This window comes from Liolophura sinensis, chromosome 6 (genome assembly GCF_032854445.1).
Source record: "Liolophura sinensis isolate JHLJ2023 chromosome 6, CUHK_Ljap_v2, whole genome shotgun sequence".
Taxonomy (NCBI): Eukaryota; Metazoa; Mollusca; class Polyplacophora; order Chitonida; family Chitonidae; genus Liolophura; species Liolophura sinensis.
In genome coordinates this window covers 59,292,315-59,304,451 of record NC_088300.1, presented here as the reverse complement: position 1 = coordinate 59,304,451, position 12,137 = coordinate 59,292,315, and the positions used below count along the sequence as shown (strand labels likewise).

At 37.1% G+C, this 12,137-nt stretch overlaps 1 protein-coding gene across 1 annotated transcript in view; it reads left to right on the top strand.

The window, feature by feature from the left end:
* Nucleotides 1-674: 674 nt before the first annotated feature.
* Nucleotides 675-12,137, top strand: part of LOC135466356 (alpha-1,6-mannosyl-glycoprotein 2-beta-N-acetylglucosaminyltransferase-like) — a 32,509-nt gene continuing 21,046 nt past the window's right edge. Inside the window, exon 1 of the mRNA XM_064743791.1 lies at nucleotides 675-773. The gene's annotated coding sequence lies outside the window, so the exon portion shown is untranslated. The remainder of the gene's footprint in view (nucleotides 774-12,137) is intronic.

The window sequence follows — 12,137 nt, the reverse complement described above, 5'->3', positions numbered from 1 at the left end:
GGGCAGACATTCAAAGCTGGGGCACAGAGACATTGGGTTTAAAGAGCAAAGAGACGTGACAGCGACATGGTTTAAAAATTGAAGGGATTAAAATTTGGGGCCAGGCCGGAGGTGGTTGAGGGAGGGTGGGAGGTAGCGGGTGGGGGGGGGGGGGGGGTGGAGGGAGGCGGACAGAGTTTATCAGGGCACATTATAGGCACGTCTCCGTGGCCCAGGCATATCTGTGCCTCTATACGACTTAATGTTTATGTTTATGCCTTAAGTGCATCACACTGAATTTTTGAATCTTATGTAAAGTATATCTGTCCAAAGGGTTAACTGAGCGGCACATAAAAAGGAAAAAGCAAAAAAATCTCCAAATATTAAAGCATTGAGAGTTTAGTAGGCGCTAAGAAAAGGGAAGAAACTGGCTGTAATTAACCCAGACCAAAATCTGTTAGTGAAGTTACATCTAAAGCAGACCACGAATTTCAGTAGGCTAATTACAGAATTATAGACCCTGCGTGTATGCAGGTACACTATATACAGGCTAAGCAGCATATAGTGTTTGATGGAAAACTCAAAATTCGTATAGCAAAGCGTGCAGAAATATAAACAGTGCTGTAAGGCTTTTCCTACTCATTGTAGTCGCGGGTTACCTCCCTTTGTGGCGCTCTTGACTGCGGATGTTTGGTAAATCCCTTTGCTAGCCTGAAGAAGCTTCTTTACTTCCCAATTTTCCATCGTATTTTGAGTGGTTCCACCAGATTCTGACTGGAATCGGCCTTTGATATGTAAGTTTTGTTTTAGTCTTCTTTTCAGAAAATCGTCGAGACGATTGAAAGGATCACAGTATTTGTTTCGGAAGGAACTTTTGAACCGAGCGATGTCACATACTAAAGTCACGATGTGTCAGCCGGCTGTACAACTGTGCATGGCTCAAAAGCCTCTTTTCATTAACTAGACTCAGATAGTTGTTTAAAGGAAATCAGATTCTTCCACCAGTTCATCTCTCTCTCAAATTTAACAGTCTAATTTATTAAAAGATTTGTCGTGCATGATATCTGCTACGGTAGTCTAATATTTAAGTCTATAATAAAATCAAACTATAGCCTAGACAGTATAATTGTGCATGTTTGTATTGTTTAATGTGTATATAAGGATAAAACAAATACTGAACCAGCTACGCCCCCAGATTACCTTTGTTTGCAACAACAGTAGGAAAGTAGGTTTAGGCAGAGAGGTAGAGCCAATGGCTTGATTGATTGCATGGAATGATTGACAATAATATACACCTTTAGGTAAAATACAGAACATAGTGAATACCTGCACCAAAGAAATAGTTTTGACTTAATATTTAAGAACTATTCAAGGGAACTCTGCATGCTGCAAGCTTGTTTCAAGGCATTTGACCTGATGAAAGGTATTTTATGTATTCATGTATTTGATTGGTGTTTTATGCAATACTCAAGAATATTTCACTTTTACAACAGCGGCCATCATCATGGTGGGAGGAAAAAGGGCAGAGTCCAGGGGGAAGCCCACGACCATCTGCAGGTTGATAGGTGTTTTTAATATAGGCCGATTAGCAGTATATGTATTATGGGTAAGTATACAGAATAGCTGTATACCCAACCGCTTTTTACTTTACATTTTGTTTTTACTCTGAAACCTTAGCAAACATCAATTCAGCTTAAATGATCTATGTACGGTAAATGACCTATTATTTTGCACATGATTATGATGCACATTAAATTGCCTGATTTCAGGGCTCTGTTGATCTTAAGAAAGGGTTTAATTGCTATTTGAAATGTAGGATGATCCCTTTGCTGGAAAATGAAAGTTTCAGCACCTAAGAGAATATAGTATGACATTAATTTGGCTCCAGAATGAATGTCTCCCAGCAGATTTATAGCTGCATGATATTACCTGCATTACCCTGCATGATATTTTTCATTGCTTCGAGCACCCAGGTTCCTGGCAAGGAGCAGGAGGTGATAAGTAACATAGAGCTAAATGGACGAAATTTAAAGTACTAGTTCAAGGTACTACATGCCACTGAAACTATCATATTTGAAGGCTAGACACATCCTGATTACTTTTCCAGAAAGAATTTTTTACCTGAAAGCTATGTTTTTCATTTTTTTAAATAAAATCTTCTTCAATGCCTTTCTCACTTGGGCTAAAAGATTAGTGTCCAGATTTATCATTTACTCATAATTGGCTACCTCAGTACATGTATATATATATTGCTAAACTGAGTTTAAAAATTATTAAAAAAGGGCTCATTATTTGAGGTAATATGGCACTTAAAATTGGTAGATAATGAGTCCAGTTTCATACTAGTCCAACTGTTACGAGCTGTCCGACCCTCACCATTTAGTTCAGTATTAAAAAAGTTACAAGAAATGCCTTGACAAAGATAAAATTCAATAAAATTCTGAAGTCCCTGGGTATTATCAAGAAAACCTTCAGAGAGTAAATAAGGAAGGTGTGCCCATTAATGCCACAGATGTGTATGTACAATGTACAATGCTCACATTTTTGTGAGGTACATGTTATTGTAGTAACAGTATTATACATAGATACATACATAGAGGTTATGGAGATTCACTTCAGTGAATTTCAGGGCTTTACATAAAGTTAAGCAAATTTTCTTTATGCCAGTCTAGACAGTACAATGGCTCTAAAAACACATCTGAATAATAATACATATATTAGGCTGACGTCATGTGTATGTGCATAAAGCAGTTCTATAATGTATATTGTATTATGTAGGTAATATTTGTTCGTGAGTGTATAATTTGGAAGTGCATGTAAATGCTATATTAAGACAGAAAGACACAGTCTTTAGTGTAATGGTCTGATCCTTGTCTGCTCTGAGCATTGCATGAACTATAATATATAATAACATCATTATGGAGAGTTTGTCCAAGTTAAACCTTGCATGCATGTATTCATTCCAGATTTGTGTATATACATATATACACATAATGAAAGAGGAATTATGTAGAAAAGTGAACGATATGCGTGCTCCCTCAGAGTGCTCGGATACTGTATTTGTCTTACCATTATGCAGTGTATATACAAGGACAGGTTATCATGTACATGTGCCTACAGGAAGAGTAGAGAGTGTGACATTTTGCTGATAATGTATGCATTGAATCACGTACATGTACAAGAGCCGGTTACATATAAATTGCCATAAACTTTTGCCCTGTCGAAAAGCCAATAAAAATAACTTGTTTTTACATGTATGTGCAATGTATACAATTAACAGATGAAGGTACACATAGTCTCTGTTTTTATCTGCAGCTTGTCAAGGTAAAACAACCTCTGCTGACATGGTGATCCTTCTTATCAAAATCTGTTCATATTTAAAATGATGGCTTCCTCTGAGGTATATGTGGTAAAGTCTGCAAGCAACCTGCAGATGGTTATGAGTTTCTCCTGTGTTCTACCTGATCTCCACCCACCATAATGCTGGCCACTGGCGTATGAGTGAAATATTCTTGAGTACATTGTAAAACACCAATCAAATAAATAAATAAATTAATTGAATTTAAATCAACAGAAAAAACTTGTTGTGGGTGATGGGAGTTGGGGGCATTATCTTCATACTTGTAGGGCAACAGGGGTGCATTTTTTTCACACCCACACACAGGGACTTCATGCTGTACAACATACATATAGTCATGCTGCTGGTGTAACAACCCTATGTGTGTGTGTCTGTGTCACACCACATACAAGAACACATGATATTAATCAATCGATGTTTTAATCAGTACACAAGGTTACTTACACAAATGTAGCCAATCCTGTTTTCAGCCACTTTTTGTCTAAGGGGTATTCATACTGCCACATGTTACCAGTCTAAAGAATGGCATCTACAGAGTAGTTTTCTGGTTTTCATCTAGTTGAACTGCCTTCGCCGCATGTGTTACCTCGGTGTAGGATACTGCATTGTAAGGATAAGAAGATTTACTCTATTGAACTCTTATCTCCATTTTAGCAGATGTCATTGCAATCAGTATACATTTGTATATTGTTAGTATCAGTAGGTATTTAGTCAGGGACTTTCCTAGATTGGGACCACCAACCATTAATACACTGTTACATTTCCTCAGGTTCTGCTTAGTTCTGACTTTACGTCAGATGGCATACTCTTTAAAATGAACGGTGGTTTTGTCTGGGAGTTTCCAGGTTTCGTCCACACATTTACCTGTCTGTTTTCACTGTTATTAATGAAATAAATATGTAAACAGTTTTGATTGGTAAATACCCATATCTGTGTAATGTCATATGAGCATTAAATGGAAGGTTTAAATATGTAAGATATCATCTTAATTCTTTGAATAAATGTCTGGGCCAACAGAGTTTTCTGGCATTGTACATGTTGTATATGGTTAACACAACACTTTGTTGGAAATCAGGACACTTTAAAATGTTTGGAATAAATTTCCATATCATGGTTGTGAAGCAGCAACAGCACGTCACATGATATTGATTTGTAGGAAAATGGTTTTCAATAAATTCATTTGTAACATTCCAGTTGAAACATGTTACCATATGTTACTGATAAAAAAACAACATTAACACAGGAATCAATACTGAATAGATTACCACTTGTTGAATGTGATAAAGAATTGCACGTATACACATATCCAGTAGTTCATTTATAGAAAGATACTCAAATACATGTACTCGCACTCTGCTGTTTTATCATGTAAAAATGACCATAAATGTTCAGAAGATTCTTTGAAGTGAATGAATGATTTTTTTTTTTTTTTTTTTTGATTGGTGTTTTACGCCGTACTCAAGAATATTTCACTTATACGACGGCGGCCAGCATTATGGTGGGTGGAAACCGGGCAGAGCCCGGGGGAAACCCACGACCATCCGCAGGTTGCTGACAGACCTTCTCACGTACGGCCGGAGAGGAAGCCAGCATGAGCTGGACTTGAACTCACATCGACCGCATTGGTGAGAGACTCCTGGGTCATTACGCTGCGCTAGCGCTTTAACCGACTGAGCCACGGAGGCCCCTGAATGAATGATAAGGGTTTAATGCCTTATTCAAAAGATTTCAGCCATATCATGGTGTGAGTATGTTAAAATCAGGAAACAGTTGCTTTTTCAGAACACATACATACAGTGCTTTTAAAACCAGCTGAAATAAACAGAAATCAGAATGTGAAAATCACATAAAATATATATTTTTTTTTTTCAGTATTCATATATGTTTAAAATGTCTTCTTCCAGCAAGACTGTCACATGGTTGCAATAAAGAGTAATAATAATAATTTATTGAAGGTGACACAGTCATTTGGCATAATTGATAAATGTATAGGAGATACACATGTAAGAGTGTTACATGAACTAATTAATAAACAATGTAAGATTAATTATAAAAGCACTCCTAATCTCCTAATCAGTCATTCGAAAAGCATTAACAGGCGTGCTCTAATTGATCATGAGCCTTTATCTACCAGAATGGTAGGATTTTAGCAGTTTACTTTTCAAGGATGGAATGGAGAAACTGGCTTTTATTTCAATTGGTAGAGAATTCCATAACGTTGGACCCAGCACAGAGAAACCATTTTTGAGCCATTTAGACATTTTGGAATGTACATACACATATTTATTTGTTGGCAAAGACAATTCTTTTAGATGACTTAGGGCTGCGTTGTTGATGTTTTTAAACAAAAGGTCTAAAATTAACACCAAAAATTTCTGTTGACCAAAGAGGGTTGTACTACTAACAGTTATTTTAGCACTTAATGTAATATGACCCGATCTTTTCAGGATTTTGGTAAGCTTCTCAATGTTCACTGCTGATCTCCTACCCCAGACACTACAGCAATAGTCAAGGCGTGATAGTATGTTGAGTTTGTAGAACAATTAACAAGAGAATTTACTTAAACTGTTCTTAAGTGTATAATGTCTAAAAATGCCAAAAAGCAGGCTGACTATTACACTTATGTTTTCAAAATGATTGTTCCAGGACAAGTTTTCATCAGTACAAACACAGAGAAGCTTTGTATGAGCAACTCTTTCAAGGGTTTAATGAAACAGTTAATGAATTCACAATACATCTTAAACGCTGCATACACCCAATAAACATACATTGAGCTTTTTGGAGATTGATGAACATCTGGTTTTCAGTACACCAGGATTTGATTTTTATTCACTTCATCATTAGTGTGATCACAGATTACAGGTAGCTTATCAGAACAGCTGTATAAAGGGCCTGAGCATATGGCATTAGAAACAGATATCTCTCCTCCCACATAGACTCTCAGGCTACATAGCTATACACATGGGCTGAAGAATTCAGTTCCACTTTGGTCAAATTTATGAAGTTGTAGTTTCTTTTTAATACTTACAATACATGTGAGTGTGGTTAATAGTGTTGAATGCTTTCATGAAGTCATTAAAGACAGATCCAACTAGCTCTCACTTGTCAATAGCCTTGCACCACTGTGCCATGATCTAACTATTTTAATGAGAGCAGTTTCACAGGAATGTTGGTTCTGAAATCCTGACTGAGAATCACTAGGCATGTTAAATTTAGTTAGGAAATTGTAAAATTGATCATAAACAGGTCTTTTGAAGATTTCAAACAGAATTTGGAGGATTGAAATTGGTCTGTAGTTTTCTACATTGTCTTTCCCCACCTCCCTTGTGGACACAGATGACTTTGGCTTGTTTCCAAACTTCTGGACATTTGCTGTTAGTGATACATGTACATTTATTGAGAATTGTTGTCAAAGAACCCGCAAGTCATGGGGCTGCTGACACAAGAAATCTTTGACTAATGTTATCATTCCCACTAGCTTTACCTTGATTTAGTTTTGAGAGTTCTATAACAAATTGGCAGCATGCATTGAGAATGAGAACTGTGTGTCAAGTGACATACATGAACAACACGGGTAAATGAACAGGTTTTGAATGTTTGATTACTACATTAAAGACGCTTACAAATTATTTAAAACATAAGTCATCAGTTTACAAAACTTTCAGTAATTCGGTCTGCTGTGGTGGTTGTAACCCAGAAACTTTCTGTCTGGATGTGTTAGGCATATAGGTCCCAAACTCTACGGCTAGATCAGCCCCTAATGCTCACGTAACTCCATTTTACATAAGGCCTGATCATACCAAAAGCTCTAGGTGTCTTTATCTTGACCTTTGCCATGGATACCAACCAGGATGTGATAGGATTACCTTTACCTGACCTACATTGCATATCTCATGGCACCATGATCACTTATATTATATTACATGTACATAGTGACATTGTCATGGAAATGTGCCCCTAGCTGCCTGTATTTTACTACCTGAAATACTGGGCAAATGTGCTCATACTTAAAATCACGTGTTCAGGTGAGGTAGTATACTGTCAGTGTCAGCAGATTTACATATGTGTGAGTAATAACTTTATACATTGACAACTGTGTATTTTACAGATTTTAATAATCACATACACATGCAATAATTTCAAGGAGCCAGTAAATGCGTTGGCTATGGAAATGAATGTTAAAATTGAACTAGGAAAGTCAGTAATTTTTTTTTGAAGGCAGGGGGATTGCCATATTTGTAAAAGATTTCAGGTGTGTGTAATGGTAAGCATATATTATGTAACATTGATGTGACAGGGGTGTGTAATGGTAAGCATATCTAATGTAACATTGATGTGTCAGGTGTGTGTAATGGTAAGAGACTCATTGGTGAGAGACTCCTGGGTCATTACGCTAAATCCTGGGTCATCTTGCTAACCAACGGAGCCACGGAGGCGGCCCTTGTGTGTAATTTTAAGCACGTATAAGGTAACATTGATGTGTCGTGTGTGTAATGGTAAACATATATAATGTAATATTGATGTGTTAGGTGTGTGTAATGGTAAGCATATATAATGTAACATTGATGTGTCAGGTGTGTGTAATGGTAAGCATATATAATGCGGCAGCTGTGAGTTCAAGTCCAGCTTATGCTGGCTTCCTCTGCAGCCATATGTGGGAAGGTCTGTCAGCAACCTGCGGATGGTCGTGGGTTTCCCCCGTGCTCTGCCCGGTTTCCACCCACCATAATGCTGACCGCCGTTGTATAAGTGAAATATTCTTGAGTACGGCATAAAACACCAATCAAATAAATAAATAAATAAATGTAGCATTGATGTGTCAGGTGTGTGTAATGGTAAGCGTATATAATGTAACATTGATGTGTTAGTGGTAAGCATATATAATGACACCTACGGAATAATAATCTCCTTATGTTTAGTTAAACCTAAAGGCAAGGTAAAGCTGGCTCTTCTCAGCTTTATCTTTTGGTTGTGTGCTGGTGTAAGCTGGACATATTTCATCTGTCTTATCTGTCTCTCTCGGCTCATGCCTGTACTTACAGATAAGAGATAATAACATACTTGTAAGTCCCTCAGAGTCTCTTACAAATATACACTGAAATGAATTCTGGTAGGTCACCCATGGACTGACTAGGTAGGACATTTTAATGGCGTGGTCACAAAAATTCACAAGTACATGTATGTGTATGTTTTGCTGTATGGTTTCATGTGCTGAATTCTACTTTGTTCAGTATGTGCATGTTGCTACCTGTAGTAAGGGTAGTTTGGTTAATCTTCACTGTGTAGGCTTTATTCTATTTGGCTGTGGGGTTGTTTCTATTGTAATATGAGTGTGGTAAGCAACCGGAACACATTGTGTGTCCAGATTGGGCAGAACAGACAGGGGTTCTCTTTGTTCATTTATACATTTTGTTTGTTATGTCTTACATTCCTACATATACATGTCATTGTCTTTGACCAATTTTGACAATTGTTTTCATGCTTCAGAACTGCGGGAACAAATACTGTACATATATAGGTAAACTGGGGCTCTTATGTGGCTAAGGTGGTTAGCATGCCAGTGTGGGGCAAGGACCCAGGAGTCCCTCACCAGTGTGGTCGCTGTGAGTTGAAGTCCAACTCATGCTGGCTTTCTTTCTGGACGTATGTTGGAAGTAAATGATGCACGTGTGATTGTAACATTTAATATGTAGTATTACATAATCTATTGTTAAAAGTAAAATTAGCACCAGACTAAATTGTATATGTACTGATAAAGTATCCCACTTGAAGATTAAAAAGCATTACATTTTGTCTTTGGGATGTTGCATAACATATATATTGCAGTTTAAAGTGAGCAAAATTGCACACATTGAGAAATTGATAAAGCCACTGTGTTATCAGTTTTGATCAGGGGTAAGTTGGTTGCATAACAGAGATATTGCAGTTTAAAGTAAGCAAAATTGCACTCATTGAGAAATTGATAGAGCCACTGTGTTATCAATTTTGATCAGGGGTAAGTTATCTCTATAACCACAGAGAACACAGCTCTTCCACTTACATCACCTGAACCCTGGTTTACCTTTTTGGTACGAGTGATATGACATCGTGTTTCCGATTGCTTTAACATGGCATAGGAATCCCAGAATAAACATTTATTTTTTTGTGTTACCAAGGACACCAGAAAAAGAATAACTGTGGCTTTTTAGGTCTGTTTCAGTTCTCTTCTGAATAAGGTTATATTATTTATTGTTTTTTATTATAAAGTTTGATAAACAGCCTCTCATGTGGATACAAGACGCAGATTTGGCAATAGATCATAGATCTTGGCCTCTATAAATCTGTTTAGAAAAAGGAAACTTGGAGACAGCATTTAACCAGTGCAGTGAGCAACTCTTACTTAAAACAAATCGAGTTGTTTGCATCAATTTAGTCAATTGCATCAGTTCGCTACATGTACACCTAGCTTGGGGGCTAACTTCCAAACAGTGTAGGATGACTTTTAAAGGTGATATGTGATGCATGAGCTGGTATAAATTATCTTGCACAGTTTGCCTTAGGTGTACATGTATACATCATGCATGTAAAAGTTTATGGGGTCACACAAGCATTGTTTATAGGATCTTTTCTGGCATGCTCACTAGTACAAAGTTCACCTGTAGGATGAAAGACCCAAGCAGAACATGGGGCTGAAGCCAGTGGGCTAAAACACTGCATCTTGTCAGGTACATGAATATTTAACTGCATAAACCATTTGGCATAAGCAGTGGTATCACAAGCATAAGCTGGATTTGAACTTGCAATCTTATTATTCTGTAACATTAGTGGATTTTCAGCAAAAGCTGTCATGTAGCAATGTATGCATATAATAATTTCCAATACCATAGGCACCTCATTCCATATCACAAAGTTGTGATATGTGTACATGTGTTTATGCCTGTAAGATCTTACGTCATCATCACATGAAAGGGAACCCTATGTTGTGTTTGTTTTTCCCCCCAAAAAGTGCAGCTATTATGGCATTTTGGCATGACACTACCTTCAGAGTGAAAACGCATATACATGTATAACAGCTTTTGTCTTATGTTCACAATGAAGACCTGTTACTTCTATATTGCCTTGGGCATGTTGCTCATATGCACTCACACAATTTTTATATTGTCATTATGTATGATTATGCCGTTAAGCCTGTGTGTACATTTACATTTTTAGTCCTTCATGAAGTCATCAGTGGACATGCAAGTATATTTAATTGTGATAATAAATGTTTTTCTAATATTTTAATTTTTCTGAAAACAGAAACATGGGCATTTTGCTGGAAACAAAACATTATTACATGTACATATATTGACAATGTTGTGCGTACATGTACACATAAACCCCAAATGACCTGAAAATTCATCCATGAAAGTGCATTTTTAGAGACAAATATTAAGTATTATTTTAAGTGCTGAAACTTAAAATTTTCCCATCTTCCAAGCAAACCTCAAAACATGTTTCTAAAATCAGTAGAACTCTCAGAATCAGCAGAAATGGGCAAGTTAGTCATGGATGAATTTTATTGTTATTAGGGTGTATATAAGCTTCCTTCAGGGGGCAGGGGAAGAAAAGGGGGCTTTCCGAAAGGCCTGTGGATGTACATCATGTAGTTATAAGTACACCACCTCACTACACAATATACAGAATCACTCCTTGTACATGTGTTTACATATGTGTTTAGTGCTGACGAATGCACTGGTGAACAGGAAAGCCCAGTGGCAGTTTTTGTGATGAGCTTAGTTTTCAGCCAATAGGACAACTGTGGGGGTTGTGAAAAAAATACCATATTGAGGCCATACATGTAGCTGTTATGTGTTAAGTGATAAGTAGTGAGAGAATCCCCCCCCCCCACACACACACAAACAATATTAGAAATATCTCATGTATTAATTCAGTGTCTGTCGAATTGGAAGGGTTTCACCTTCATTTACATGTACATGTAAGTATGGTAATCAAAGTTTTATTTAATCTACCTCTTAAACCCCAAGCACTCACTCACTCTTGACAGAATTGATGTCAAACAAGAACACACTCTGTCCCCCAATGTGTGTTTTGTGTGTGTGTGTATTGATCATCTAGTCATAACTATTTAAGTTTGCCAAAAATGGCATATCGTGGTATTTCTGACTAACTGCACACTCCATGTATTGGTCATTTTGGAATAATTTTTAAATGTTCGTCATGAGTCTTTGTACATGCAAATTAACTTTGAATTTACTTACACATGCAGCACAATGACTCCAGAGTGTATCACCGTTGTGGTCGCTTTGAGTTCAAGTCCACCTCGTGCTGCCGTCGTAGAGCTGCTGGTATGTGGGAACGTCTGCTGGTAACATGCAGTTGTTCTTGGATTTCCCCTGGGCTCAGCCTGCTTTCATTCCACCATAATACTGGCTGCTGTTTGTATAAGTGAAACTGTAAAACACCAATTAAATAAATAAAATTAATAAGCTCACACATTTTACCACTATGAATGATGGAGACTGTCTTGTGTCTCATAATCTGTGTACAGTTAGCCAGTGTTTAGCTATAATTTTATGTACATGTAGTTAACATACACATAATTTGGGCTTAATTCGTGAAACCATTTGTTTGGTGAAACACACAAAACTCAAGATTTACGACTTGTAAGTCTATAAATATCTTTTATTACCCTCACTCTGAAATATTATTAGGTTATTGTGAAGTGTTTTGTATGTTATGGAGTGGTATTGTTAGGTAGGTGTCCATGATGTGTTGAAGAGTTCAGTGCTGATTTCCAACACCATATGGCAAGTATCAT